We start from the raw sequence: 14,813 nt of genomic DNA, 5'->3' as shown, positions 1-14,813 counted from the left end.
CCTATAGTAGTTAAGATATAGGCCAGTAGTTATGATAGAGTAAAGGCCCAACGAGTCTGTGACTTAAACAAGGTAGAAGTATTTCTCTCTCCCAAAACAGTCTGAGCATAAGCAATCCTGGATTGATATGATAGATAACTATTATGCCTACCCAACTATGCCAGTGGACACCTCTCACTACACATAACACAACCTTTTCTCCCCAAGGACGACAATCCATCCCTGAAATCCCCTCCAGAAGTGTCGAACTGCTGGGAGATGCCCTGTTCACTCCATCAGGCCTGGCTCTGCAAGACCCAGCCACCTACAATGAAGGCTATTAATATGCTCACCCTCGTCCCTCTCCTACATGGTCATGGTGTATGAATAGAATATTGGCAATAAAAAACTCCTCACTGAGAAGAGGGAACTTTAGTCGCACCCAGGAGTCATTCCTCTATAGGAAAATCTAAATGCTACCGAGCATGTGGCGATATACTGCCCTGGCAATGGAGGAAAATTCTTGCGTAGCCCATGTTCAGTTATTGTTTCAGGTCTGGCAGGAACTCCTTTGTCCTTTGTCCTGTGGCTCTGCCATTAAGAAGGAGCTTCCCTACCTCTTACCTGTCCTGTGGCACACTGAAGTGGCTACTAGAATGTGTGCCTCCTCGGTGACCGATAGTATTACAGGCATTTCCTGCTTCTCCGGACTTGGGGGCTTGGGACTGCTTTAAGAAGTCAACAAGCACGGATTTTTCAGGCTAGGCTTGTGGGTTCTTTGGCAAAACTCCCTTAGGCTTCTTAGGTTGCTTGCTTCTGGTCAGTTCCATGTTGGAGTTACTACAGCCAAAGACCTTATGTAAAACAGAGCTCTTCGAGCAGTGCACTGGGCATACTGTTTAGCCACAAATAGGTTACAAATACATCCAAGATATTGTTCCCTTTGGGCTCTACTTGGGATGATCAGAGCATGCAGTCTGGTCACCACTGGCTATGAGTAGCTTCACTGATATACCCCTATGGGCTATACAAATATTATATTATATTTTGCGTGCATGAGTGAACACGGTTGGAAGGCACTAATCTTAGCAGTTTTTCAGTTCTGGACTTTTATTAATGATCTCTGTGCTCTGCCAGCCCTGCTCTGCTTCAACTTATTGGCGGCCACCTTGAAGTCATTCAAAATAAAGGAACTGAGAAGGAAGGCTGTGTCAGCACGTGAAAAACCTGCCAAAGTATCTGAGGAGACAGATTTACCAAGTGATCTGCGCAGGCCCCCAGATTTCCAGCCTGCCCTGTCTGCATTCTCAGAGTCTGTATTCTGAGTAGTGCGCCTTCCAAGCAAATGTCACCTAGATTCTGTTCCTGTAGCTCCACTCCCAGGGACTAAGTCTGTATTTGTTATGATGTAGATGTTGTACTGAAGACCCACAATAACAGTGATTTAAGCCAGACAGGAGTTTACTTCCCTCTCAAACAGCAGTTATCACAAAAGCAATGGAAGGTGTTTATAGTGTCCAGGGCCCACACTCCTTGCTGCTCTTCCCCTCAACACATGGCCTCCATCTCCCGGTCCATCGCTAGCTCTTACCTTCACATTTCCATTCCAGCCAGTTTCCTTCTAAGGACATGATCCAGACGGTGTAGTTACCACTTTCACACTTTATCCTTTAGCAAGAATGTGGTCACACAACCGCACCTGGGTGTCAGGGAAGTTGGGAAACATAGTCGTTATTCTGGATGCTAAGTAAGTATTTAAAGGAAGGGAAATAACCCCAGATATTGAGGGAAAGTAGCTGTCTCTGCTGTAATCCTTATGATTTTTCTCTGATCTAGCAATTACTGAGTATGCTGTTAAAAATCTCCTTTTAGGGCTTCCCTGGTGGCGCAGTGGTTGAGAGTCCGCCTGCCGATGCAGGGGACACGGATTCGTGCCCCGGTCCGGGAAGATCCCACATGCCGCGGAACGGCTGGGCCCGTGAGCCATGGCCGCTGGGCCTACGCGTCTGGAGCCTGTGCTCCGCAGCGGGAGAGGCCACAACAGTGAGAGGCCCAAGTACCACAAAAACAAAACAAAACAAAACAAAACAAAAACTCCTTTTAAGCTAGTGGATTTGTCAGTTTCTCCTTGGATTCTGTTAAGTTTTGCTGTAAGCTATAATATTAGGAATATACAAAGTTAAACATGTATCTTTCTGGTGAAATTAACCATTTACTAATATGCTGCGATCTTCTTTATCTCTTATAATAACTTGTCAAATTCTGTTTTGTCTAAAATTGACTTTTTTACCCCTCCTTCTTGTGGTTTGTATTTACTTTATATATCTTTTTCTATCACTTTACTTTCAATCATTTTAAGTTCTTTTATTTTTGAAATATTTCTCATAAACAGTATACAGCATATTTTATTGATATTCAGTCAACTTCTTAGTTCTCTATTACAGTAACTTATCCTTCTAGCGCTCTATGAGCATTTGCATTGTTTCTAGTCTTTTGTTGTTACAAATAGAGCTGCAATTTTTAGCCACTTCCTGATATCAACTTGTATATTTTTTGGCATACCTTTGGGATAGATTCTTAGAAATAGGGCCCATGTGTACAAGGGTAAATGTATATGTAACTTTACTAGATAGTCTCCTCCATGGGAGTTGGAGCATTTTGTAAGACCATCAGTAGTAAATGAGAATGTCTGTCTTCGGTATTTTTACCAGTTTGGTAGCTGCAAAGTATTATTTCAGTGTATTTTTATTATGACTGAGGTTTACTATCTTGTCCTATGTTAAACAGTCATTTGCATTCATTTTCTCTATGGACTGTCAGCAATGCCTTAAATTATGGTTTTGGTCTCCAGCCCCTTGGTCTTCACACTTAAAGTCAAGCCCCCTTGGTTTTCACACTTAAAGCCAAGCCCCAGTATCAGGTGATTGAAGGCTGTAGTAATGGAGTCTCAGAGGAGCCTGTTTTCATTTCATTTCATTTGCTCCACCCAGAGCTGGGGATGAGACTGAAATGATCTCATCTGTGGGATGGAGTTTGGCGGGTTCACTCCTGTGTGATTACTCCTTAGGGTCCACCCTCAGTAGGGTTTCTGACCTGATCTTTCTTCCTTAGCTCCTGGTTTGTTTCCTGTCCCCCTCTCACACGTGGCCTGTTGAAAACGAGCATCAAGGATGCAGACCTTCATGCCCATTATAGCTTATTCTAGAAAATTACACCATTCTTATACCAAGCCTACCACATTTTTTTCCTCTTTATCTGCCACTCAGTTGTGGTTTTTTAAAAAAGTGTTTGAAAAACAATTTTATCCATCATTCTGAAGTCTTCTGAGTTGAATTCTTCTGAGTTGAATTCACAAATATGCAAATGAATATTTGAATGACATCTGTTCCCTTTGTTATGCGGTCAGGTTCACGAAGACTGGAGCCACGGCTTCTCTGCTCACCACTGGTCTCCCAGGGGCCAACACAGGACTAGACTAGTGGATGTTCCACAGTAATTTTTGAATGCATATGAATGCATATGAGCATCGTAAAGACCCTGGAGATGAATGGGACAGTGGAGACCCTAGGGGTGGCTTCCAGAAGCGAATTCAAACGCTGGGAACGCAGCTGAGACAGGTCGGCAGCTCTGGAGTGGGGCGTTTGTGCCAAGGATCAGTACTAAGCTGACGTGGTAGCTGATGCGGGGATCTGTAAGCAACAGAGATGGACTGAAAAAGTGAATTAGCCACTGTTACTGACTAGAAATAAAATAATAAAGTTATTCCCATTGCCTATGTATTTAGGAACTGGAGACAACGTGACAAGGAAGGAAATCGGAATCAGGCATGAAGGGACAGAAGGGACATTGAAAGAACCACCTCATGAGTGGCTGAACAAGAGGAAATCAAAGAGACCAATGGCCTGCTTCCTGCCAAGGTGGAATAATGAGGGCTGGATCTATAGTCCCCCATCACACACTCTTAAAGAAACAGATAACCAGAAAAACATATGAAAAAATGTTTTTCAGGCAACAGACAACAGACAGTGCAGGGCAGTGAGTGGCCTCTGAGAAAGGGGACACAATAAGGAGAGAGCTCTGCTGTTGCCCCAGCTCACTGCTTGGAAAGTGTTTCCAGGCCCCAGTGCAGGAAAAGGAAACCCAGGCAAGTCCTCCAGGTCTCCCTGAGTTGGGGAGATGCAGGTGGGAGCTTTTGAAAGCCCAAGCAGCTAGACCAGAGAGAAGTGCACAGAGCAGGCACTCTGGAGGTCTGCATACTAACCAGCTCTTACATGTGAAGAAACTAGCTGAGGCCAGGGAAGGAGCTACGGGAAAAGGAGCAGCTGGAGCCATCCCTGGAGCTCACATAGGCCTGGGATAGCTCCTGTTCCTGCCCGGAAGCAGACAAACCCTGTAGCCCGTGGAATGCTGGGCAGAGTACTCAACAGGATATCACCTTCAGAGCGGGGCAGCATCAGCCCTACAATAAGCCTCCTCCAATCCCACTTTACAGAGCTTGTAGAAAGAAGCCCTCAAAAAGATCCAAGAACTTCCAAGTAATCTATCTGGATGCCAGCACAGAGTTCACGGGTATTTTTTAAACTGAAAGAAAACCCAGCGCCCAGTAAGGAAAAATTCAAGACATCTGGCATCCAACCAAAAATTATCAGACGTACAAAGAAGCAGGAAAATATGATGCACAACAAGTAGAAAAATCAACTTATCAAAACTGACCACTAAGTAACACAGATGATAGAATTAGTACCAATTACATTAAAATAGTTATCATGACTATAACTCGTATGTTCAAGAAAGCAGAGGAAAACACAAACATGGTAAGGAGAGCTATGGACGATATTTTTAGAAGACCCAGATTGAACTTCTAGGTATGAACAGCACGAAGTCTGAGATGAAAAGTACACAGGACGAAATTAAAATATCCTAGACACTAAAGAAGAAAATACTAGTGATTTTAAAGATACAGCAATAGAAACTATCCAAAATGAAACACAAAGAAGAAAATATCTGAAAAATGATGAACACTAGTTATAGAACAACTTTATGTAGAGCTAATATATGTGTAATTTTAATGGAACTTTTCTATATCTTGAGTTTGGTTGTAGTTATATGATTTTATGTGTTTTCAAAACTTGCCAACTGGGGACTTCCCTGGTGGTGCAGTGGTTAAGAATCCACCCGCCAATGCAAGGCACACAGGTTTGATCCCTGGTCCAGGAAGGTCCCACATGCTGCGGAGCAACAAAGCCCGTGCGCCACAACTACTGAGCCTGTGCTCTAGAGCCCACGAGCCACAACTAGTGAGCCCACGTGCCACAACTACTGAAGCCCGCATGCCTAGAGCCTGTGCTCTGCAACAAGAGAAGCCACTGCAATGAGAAGCCCGCGCACCACAACGAAAAGTAGCCCCCGCTCACTGCAACTAAAGCCCGCGCGCAGCAACGAAGACCCAACACAGCCAAAAATTAATTAATTAAAAACAAAAAAATCTTGCCAACTGTACACTAAAATTAGGGTGATTTTGTGGTATGTAAATGACATCTTAATTTTTAAAAAAACATGGGGGGAAAAGTGACCAGTATCAAGAAATTGGACCAATCTGAACTTCTGTTAACATAATCTAGGGGGCATTTGTGCACTTGGTACATCCTCCTTCACGTTCAGTGTTCAATGTTCACCTCAAGGGCAGAAAGACCAAAGTTCCCTATCCTGACTCTACCCTTATTAATAGTAGAAACTTAGACACATTACTTAACCTCTCTGGGACCCAGTTTATTCACCTTGAAAATGGGGATAACATTGATTCACTCACTCATGCATTTCGTCCTGCATTGAACAATACTTATTGGGTGCTGACAACATGCCAGGTACTGTGCTAGACACTGAACAAAAGGGATGCACTGTTTGCCTTCAAGGTGCTTGACCACAAAATCACAGAATAAATGACAGCAACAGAAATACCCAGAAATCATCTGGTCCCACATCAGGAAATCGATGTCCTGAGAGTGATAATAACTTACTGAAGGGTTTTGAGTTTGTTGGTGGCAGAGCTGTGAGTACAACCCAAGTCTCCTTATGTAAAAATGCAGACCTATTGTTAAAAATATGGTTGATGACAGAAAGTTCTTCTTTGTTTCTTTTTCCCCTAGAAAAAGGTATTTCCTCTTTAATCTTGAGATGGAGATTTTAAATCAGTGGGCACTTGTAGAAGCCAGGCTTTTTCAATGATGATGATGATGGTGATGACGATGATAATGATTTTACCTGGATTGCGCTTTCAAAAAAATGTAACCAGTCATCTACATTTTTAAAGGCAGGAAATTACATAAAAGTTGGGATGCTTTGCTGTCCTTAAAGAATTTTATAATGTCTGGCTGTACTGGTACTGAAATTCACATTCTAATGGAGCAACAGTCATTGAAAAAAGGTACCTGCTTCTCCATGCAGCAGGGGCCTCGGCGCGTCAGTGCCGTAGCCCCCACCCAGCCTACTTCTTTTAGTTACGTTACCTTCTCGGCCCTTAGGAGACTATATGTATATACCTTAAATTTCATGAGATGACTTTCTAATGACTGGTTTTAGTTACCACCCAGCACAGATTACATTGGGCATCTCAATCTTCAGCGGTTTTGCAAGGCAGCCATCAACACAAAGTATCAATAATTTGGGCCCCAAGCCAGGCTGTAATAATACTCAGTGATCAAGGAGTCTCACGGCAATAACTAGAGGCTTCTCTGGCCACAGTCCGTAGATACAGGATGTGAAACTTTATGTATAAATAAATGCTAAGGGTATTGCTCCTCTGTTTTGATTTATAAATTAATATTTAAAACTTGGATTTTGCTTGCATTTCCAATTCAGGAGTTCATACAGCAAGAGGTAATTTCTTTTGCCCTCTGTTGGCCTCCTCTTTGCGGCTTTGCCTTGGAGTTCATTCTAGTTCCATAAATCTGCATTACAAGGCAGCCCATAAACACAGAAAGATACCAATAAGTCAAAGTCACTCTCAAGAACCAGGCTCTTCCTTTATTGGCACTACAGAAATGTTTAAACACTGTAAAATATATCTGTCCATGTTCTCTGAAGTGTTTTATAAAAGGATAAACTGGATTGTGCCTTAGAGTGGATGTGCCATTTGGATAGCTAGCTATCCTCAGTGAGCTTTAAACCCCATCGTTGCAACTAAATCAAACTGTTGGAGTTCCATGCCGAAGAATGTCCCCACAGCCTATGGGGTGAAAGCCTTCCCGGAAAAGGTACAGCTGAAGTGTCAGAGCAACCTGAACGTCTAAGGTTGCATTTTAATAGCTGCAGCCCAGAGGATTGGGGTGACATCTAACTCCCACGTCTAGTCCTGGCCACAGGCTCGGTCGGCAGTCTTGGGCTGGTGTGATGCCTTGGGTGAAGGGGAGAAGAAGCGCTTATTGCATAGCCTTCAATTGTGTACTGGGTTGAAGAGTGTCCTCCCAAATTCACATCCACCTGGAAACTTGGATGTAATTAGTTAAGTTAAAATGAAGTCATACTGGATTATGGTGGACTCTAAATCCAATTACAGTTGACGAACAACACAGGTTTGAACGTCACAAGTTCCCTTATACATGGATTTCTTTCACTAGACACGTACTACAATACTACACAATCTGTGGTTGGTTGAATTGATGCAGAACTATGGGTACAGAGGGCCGAATGTAAAGTTATATGTGGATTTTTAACTGCACAGAGGGTTGGCCCTCCTAACCACCACAATGTGCAAGGGCCAACTACACTGGTGCCCTAATAACAGGAGTGACACAGAGATGCAGAGGAGACGCACACAGAGGGGAGAGGGCCACATGCAGATGGAGACAGAGATTGGAGGGATTCAGCTACAGGCCAGGGACACCAAGCACTGCTGGCAACCACCGGAAGCTGGGAAAGGGTAGGAAGTCTTCTTCCCAAAGGTCTTCGGAGGGAGCATGGCCCTGCTAGCACCTTGACTTTGGATTTCTAGCCTCCAGAACTTTGGAAGATAAAGTTTCTATTGTGTGAAGCCAAGTAGTTGGTAATGCCTTTTAAAGCCACCCTGGGCAACGAATACAACATGGAAATGCAAGGCAATCTAAAGGAGAAGGGCTGCTGGAGCGCTCCAGTACTGGGCTGGAGACAAGTTCAGGACAAGATCAGGCCCTTAGAGCTTATGGGCTCATGGCGGAGAGGATGAGGTAGATCAAGAAAGACTTAGCAGCATGCATTAGGACTGTAAGATACAGCACACAGTAAGTGACATACAATATCCAAAAGCCAAAAATTTAAGATCAAATATCTGAGATCATGCTTTTCCTTTCCTCACCATGGTCTAAATTTGTGGGGAGGATAATATCTCAGCCCTTACAGCCCATAAATCCATAAACCCACTTTAAAAAGCCGATAAGGAGGGAGGAAGAAGGGGAGAGGTTAGGAGGAGAAAAAAGAAGTGAGAAAGGAGTGGCAGAGACGTCTTTTCAAGGAGTGATATGAATGTTTACATACGTGATTCATGTGGTTCAGTCCCAGAGGAAAGTCGCAGTTAAAAGAACACAGTCCGTATATATATAACTGATTCATTTTGTTGTAAAGCAGAAACTAACACACCATTGTAAAGCAATTATACTCCAATAAAGATGTTAAAAAAAAAAAGAACACAGTCCGTGTAATCAGAAGCAATTTAGAAATAACTCAAGTCCTTTACATGTATCTCTTGAACACCAACAAGGGACACACAATTTCCTGCAATACTTGTTTAAAGCTCCCATTTTTTTTCTTGCTCTGAACACTGCCCTCACATGCCACAGTTGCCTTCCTCAACTTGGGATTCCTCCCAAATCCCTCTGACTCTTCCATTTATGTGCCTCTTTCCATGCTCCTCTTTTCTCCGTCTCCTCCAGATTGTCTGCTACAACAGTCTCAGAATCAGTCTATCAAAGCGGGACTTCGTAGGGGTGGGAGGTGGAGGGCACTGTGGGGAAGTGGATAGACTGAGAAGGTCAAGCCATTGTCCTCTTGACTAAGCAAGGCCTTGGGGTAAGACTGGGAACACCCAGAAATGAATGATTTTTTCCCCTCGATACTGGGTTGGGGGGTGCGGGGGCAGATTATGTTTTGAAACTTTAACCCATACTTTGCTGCCATATTCTGCTACTCCAGTTCTTCTTTCCCCACAGCCCCCAGTTCAGGGTAGAGTTGTTATAGCAGAAATACAAGAAGAAATAAAAAGACAATGTTCAGCTTCTGAGTTTCAAAATATATGTTATAAATTGTGATAGAGACACCAGCTTAAAAGAAAACGTTTTGACCTTTGCCACTGAAAAGTAGATATCCAAATACATGATGTAATACTGTGTTTAATCCTGTCTCTGAGGTGATAAAGGTCTTCTGGACTCGAGGGGATGGGGCTGGGGGAGTCAAAGGGAAAGCAAAGTAGCAAGGCGCTGGCAAATGTGCCCGGTGCACCTCCATTTAGGGCTTTCCCTGTGGAGCCTTGGGGCCTGGGGTCAGGTCCCCTCAGCTGGCCTCTGCCTTCAGGAGCACTTCTACGGAGCGGGCACAGAATCACCATACAGTGGTGGCGTCCTATGACAAATGACAAGCTTCCTCTGGTAGTCTTCCCACTTTCTGCCTCAAGGCTGTATCTCATGATGTCAGAAAACCAAAATTATAGGGAATTTAAACCTCCGGGGGCAAAGTTCATCCATTGGGGTAGGAATGGGGAGGCGGGCAGGAGCCAGAGAAGGAACCCCGATGGTTTCTCCTTAAATGTTGCACCCTAAGCATTTCACCCTTCCTCATTCTGGCCATACTTAGCTCTCTCTCTCTCCAGATCCCCATCTTTTCATACCTCGCAGTGGTAAAGGTGCTCCACTGTGAAAACCTTCAAGATACTGTACTCTCTCTCATGTTTCCCTGACATTCTGCCCACATCTATGGAAATAAGTAATCCTCAGTATTATTTTGGTGGGACAGCCTGCCCCCGTGAACCGCCCTGTGCTCCTATCATTTTTAAAAAGTGCTATTCAAATGACGAACTTTCCCAGTATGTCTTGATCAAGTAAGAGGTACTACGGCTGCCCTTCATGATGGAAACCTGATGCTTGTATCGTCTCTAAGTTGTATCCTGAAGAATTTGTATCCTATTGTAGGACAATCACAAAAATGACTGAGCACAGCATCAGTTCAGCAAATTAAGGAATGTTAAATCTCCCCAGATCAAGGTTGTTTTTCCTCTCTACCACAGAGTGTAAACTTCTGTCTTAATCTTAGGCAAATACTTTTAAAAGCAAGCTATATTTGATTAGGGTGAGAAAAAGGAAGAAAAAATTAACATTAGCCACTGTGGGATCCATTTTCTATACTTGCTCTGATTAGTAAACAGTCCAAGTAATGTCTTCCAAGGATGATTGATTTTAATTTTATTAATAAAGTTGAGGCTTTTATTATGTGATTTCTTAAGAAGCTTTTTTTTTATGGAGAAATAGCACTGTAAAGTTCACAGTCCCTGAATGAGACATCGCTCCAAATATGAAACAAGATTAAACTTGACAAGCTACTCCCCCAATGTAGTTTGTTCTTGTTTTCATACATGTAAAAATTATATTGTGGGAATTGCACACAAACATCAATAGAGCAAGTTCCACAATGTGATGATTAGAGTAAGGTTAAGGAAAACTTTTTGCTTTTCAATCTTAAATATATTGTAAGCAATTTAGAGGGGCCAGATTAGCTATATACATTTTGACTCTTACTGGAAAAAGAAATCTAAATAATGAATGGATTATACACTGAAGTAGTGTAAAGTTGATAACACTTAACTGAAAAAGAGACAATCTCTCTGGGCGGCCACTAATCACGTGCACAGCGCTGGGTGGGTCCTCCAGTCCTTGGAGGTGAATACAGGTGAATACAGGATGGGGATGGAGCCCAGATCCATCAATCCTACCTCTTTCTTTTGCATCTTCTCCTTCATAATCTCCTTAATAATTGCTTTCCTCAGCTTTCTATGGTTGGCTCTAGCAGCAATGAAATTAGTTAATTTTTTTTTTTTTTTTTTTTTTTTTTTTTTTTTGCGGTACGCGGGCCTCTCACTGTTGTGGCCTCTCCCGTTGCGGAGCACAGGCTCCGGACGCGCAGGCTCAGCAGCCATGGCTCACGGGCCCAGCCGCTCCGCAGCATGTGGGATCTTCCCAGACCGGGGCACTAATCCGTGTCCCCTGCATCGGCAGGCGGACTCTCAACCACCGCGCCACCAGGGAAGCCGGAAATTAGTTAATTTTGATCAGGACTATATCCGAACCCTAGTCTCTCAAGTAGTAGGAACAGAAATTGTCTTGTGATATCCAGCAGATCAGGCTGTAAGCTACATAGAGGGGCTGAATCTCTAAGTGCTGGCAACCGTCCTCAGAGGGCGGGAGTAAAGCTGGCATGAGAGGTGATGAGTGAGAGCCTTGCGACATGATGCTCTGGGTTCCTGTATCATCAGTGACACAAACCCCCAACCCTTGACATTTTGAGAACCAACCAATTCTCCTGTTGACCTAAACCATTTTAGTTACTTTTCTATAACTTCCAAGTGGTAGAATCCTGACTATTTCAGAGGATATCTTAGTTGGAACTTAGCTTATTTATTCAATGATAGAGCTATGTCTCAAGTATGTCTGTTGTTCCAAGTACACTATTGAGGCTGTGCGGTTCCATTTCAGGCCCAGTATTCAGAAAGCTTGTTTCCCTGGGTGCAACAGCAAAGTAGCCTCCAAAATTTGAAATGAAGGTATTCCCTTGAGACCTGAGATATAAACTCAAAACACAGTGGGCCAACATAGAGAAGAGTTTATATTTGAGATTATCTTCAATATTGAATTGGAGTTAATCCGACTATAAAGGCAAAAGTAGAAAGAGAGATGGAAGGAGAGGTAGGGATGGAATGAGAAGTAGGGAAGTACATTCTAAACTTTAATGTGCACCCAGATCCCTGAAGATCTTATTAAAATGTACAATCTGATTCAGTAGGTCTGGGGTGGGGCCCAAGATTCTGCATTTCCAACAAGTTTCCACGTGACACCAACGCTGTTGGTCCCTAAACTACACTTTTGAGTAGTGAGGTACTTTACCATACTTCAAAAAATGAAAATAGTCTAAGGAACAGACTAACAATGATGACAACAAAAATAATAATACCTCATTGATGTCATTATCATATCTAAAGAATACATCAATCAGAAGGGTAGGGAGGAAAGTCAGAACTAATACAGAGACAAGAGAGAGTCAGAAAAGAAAAAAAAAGTCAGAAAAGCAATGTCTAAAAAAGGACAGTGTCTTGGCAAGAAGAGACCCACTTTGCAGTTAATCCCTGTTGTGAATATAGATGTACTGGGCTCTACATTTCTAATGACGATGAGCTTTTTTATTCCATATTTGCGGAGCAACCTTTTGAATTTTATTTGCCTCTTTGTATGGCTTTGCCATGGGAAGGAAATGGGCTCTCCAGGTTAAAATGAATAATCTACTCCTCACGCAAGTTATGTTATTCCTTGTAAATCATTAAACTGTCATTATGTTTATAAATAACAGCCTCTGTGAGTTTAGTTTGTGTGACTCAGCATCCCTACCTCCAACTGCATTTGCAGCATCGAAGAGCTGGAATTTCTGATACTCCAACCAAATAAAATAAAATAAGTAAAACTGAGGGTGTTTAAATTATCACATTGAAATGCCACCACTTGAGGTCTATTAGCAACAAGATGTACCTCCTCACCTACATCTGAGATTTCTTTGAAATTTATCATGTCCTATAAGATAGTGGGTCAGAATACTGATCTTTAATTTGTTAACTGGTGTCATTTTGTGATTTTCTTTGTTTTTAATATAATTATTGTTTTCTTTTTACTCATCGAATAGATCCTGATATTGGAAATAGCCTTTCTCCATCTTCCCCATTCTCTCTTGATGGTCTTGGGGGCCCATTGCTTTATTTACAATTTGCTTTTCTTTACAGTTTCAGATCATTGTCTTATTCACTATTCCACTGGACTTTATCCCCCAATTATTCTTTTCATTCTTCCTTTTCTATTCTCAACAAAACAGGAGTGTTATTTGAACACATTTCTACATAATTGGTTGTGTGTATTGTATTAGAAGGCCAGTCAAATTCACCTTTTCCATTAATAAACCTCATATCAGTATGTCACACATAAATTAGGAACCGTTAGAAAGGGATGTATTCACTATGTGAAAAGCAGTCGTACTTTGGCTGACGGTCGTCACTGAGCTTCTTGGTTTTGTGTCCACATTAATACTATTCTTTTAAACTGAGCTGCCTTGGTGGCATCTTGTCAAATCGTTCATCAGGGAATACAAAAAGGGGTGGGATGGACTTTAAATCACTCTTGTGTTAGTTGACTATTTAATCCATGCAACAACTAGACCAAATTAGTTGAGATGTCAATGGTATTTTCCTCTATTAATTTATGAAAATACGAGGAGCAAAAATTGGGAAGATGGGTGGAAGAAAAATAATGGTTTGTTATAGAGTCTCTCAGGAGAAAATAAGAAAGGATCAACAATTTATTTTCATCTTTGTAGGATTACATTTTTTGTGACTTGGATTCAGCTCAGCAATTTAATTTCAGGTGTACAGACCTGCCGTCATGTGAAACTGTTACTCAGTTTTCAACACATGTACACCACTGGGGCATCTGCTGTTGACTTGATTCCTCCCCAAACACTGGAGAAGCTAAACATGAGTTATCTGAATTTTCTGTGTCTCTTAGGAACCAAGCCAAATTTGTATAAAACGTTTCAGACATCTGAATTTCTGTCCATAAACCAAACTTTTGGGCTGCATGTTAAATATGTCATTCTACCTTATTCCACATCTATTCCTCATTTCCTTTTTCTATACGCATGCATAATCCCTTTTAGATTAAGATTTATTCTGGTTTGTGGCATTCTTAATTTAACAGAATATTAATTGTTAAACCTTACTATCTACTAACTGTATCTTTAAAAAGGACATAGAAAAACATTTCATTAAATGACTAAATACATTTCTCCTGCTTGTTAAGTTCTCACTAGATCAAACCTTGCTGGAATGCAGACATGATGACTGGAGCTGAAGCAGCCATCTTGGATCATATGAAAGAAAGCAATGGATGGTGAAGCAGCAAGATGACCATGGAGTGAGATGCCAGCTCTTGACTACTGAAATCTTTGTTTTTTTACACCTCAGTCCTGTCCCTGGGTATCCTCTTTGTGTCCAGTGCTCACGTACCTCAAGGTCTGTCTCCTTTATACCAGACATCTCCACTTGCTCAGTGCAACCCTCCTTAGCTCTGAAGTGGCAGTTTCCCTGAGGTAAGGCTGAGATTTCCATTTGGTTCCTGATCCTGCAGGGCAAAGTGACACTGTGGTCTCTCCTTCTTTGAAAGTCACAAGTGGAGAGTGAAACAAAAGCCTCTCTGCTCTTGGATTTCCCCTGGTTTTATCTACACTACCTCCCTGCTACAGAACTGAGGCTAAGGGTGGGGACGACAAGATACATATGTCTCATAACCTGTTTCCCTACCCCCAATTTCTTCTTCCCATAATTCACTGAGACTGCCAGGGACTAGAAGTGCCCCTTTTCCTTACACTGTACCTAGAATTTTCTCCACCCTATAACTTATAAAAGGGCTCCATGATTAAGCCAGCTAGGCCTCAGGTGCTAATGAGAACATGAATTTAGAAATTCCAATTGATCATCTTGCAGTGCACTCAGAAAATATTCTAATTTTCTAGAAAAAGGGGAATTCACCTTTCTTATAAAGCATTAAAGCCCACTGTTTTAG

The 14,813-nt window shown here is 42.2% G+C and overlaps 1 long non-coding RNA gene across 2 annotated transcripts in view; it reads right to left on the bottom strand.

Moving 5' to 3' along the window:
* The window catches only part of LOC307188971, a 363,612-nt gene that overhangs the window by 66,464 nt on the left and 282,335 nt on the right, over nt 1–14,813 (bottom strand). For both annotated transcript variants that reach the window (XR_013829086.1, XR_013829087.1), the window contains exon 5: nt 1,571–1,678. This is a non-coding gene — a long non-coding RNA (uncharacterized lncRNA). The remainder of the gene's footprint in view (nt 1–1,570; nt 1,679–14,813) is intronic.

Source organism: Stenella coeruleoalba (assembly GCF_951394435.1).
Source record: "Stenella coeruleoalba genome assembly, chromosome: 7".
In the NCBI taxonomy this organism is placed as follows: Eukaryota; Metazoa; Chordata; class Mammalia; order Artiodactyla; family Delphinidae; genus Stenella; species Stenella coeruleoalba.
This window is presented reverse-complemented; position numbering and strand designations above follow the sequence as displayed.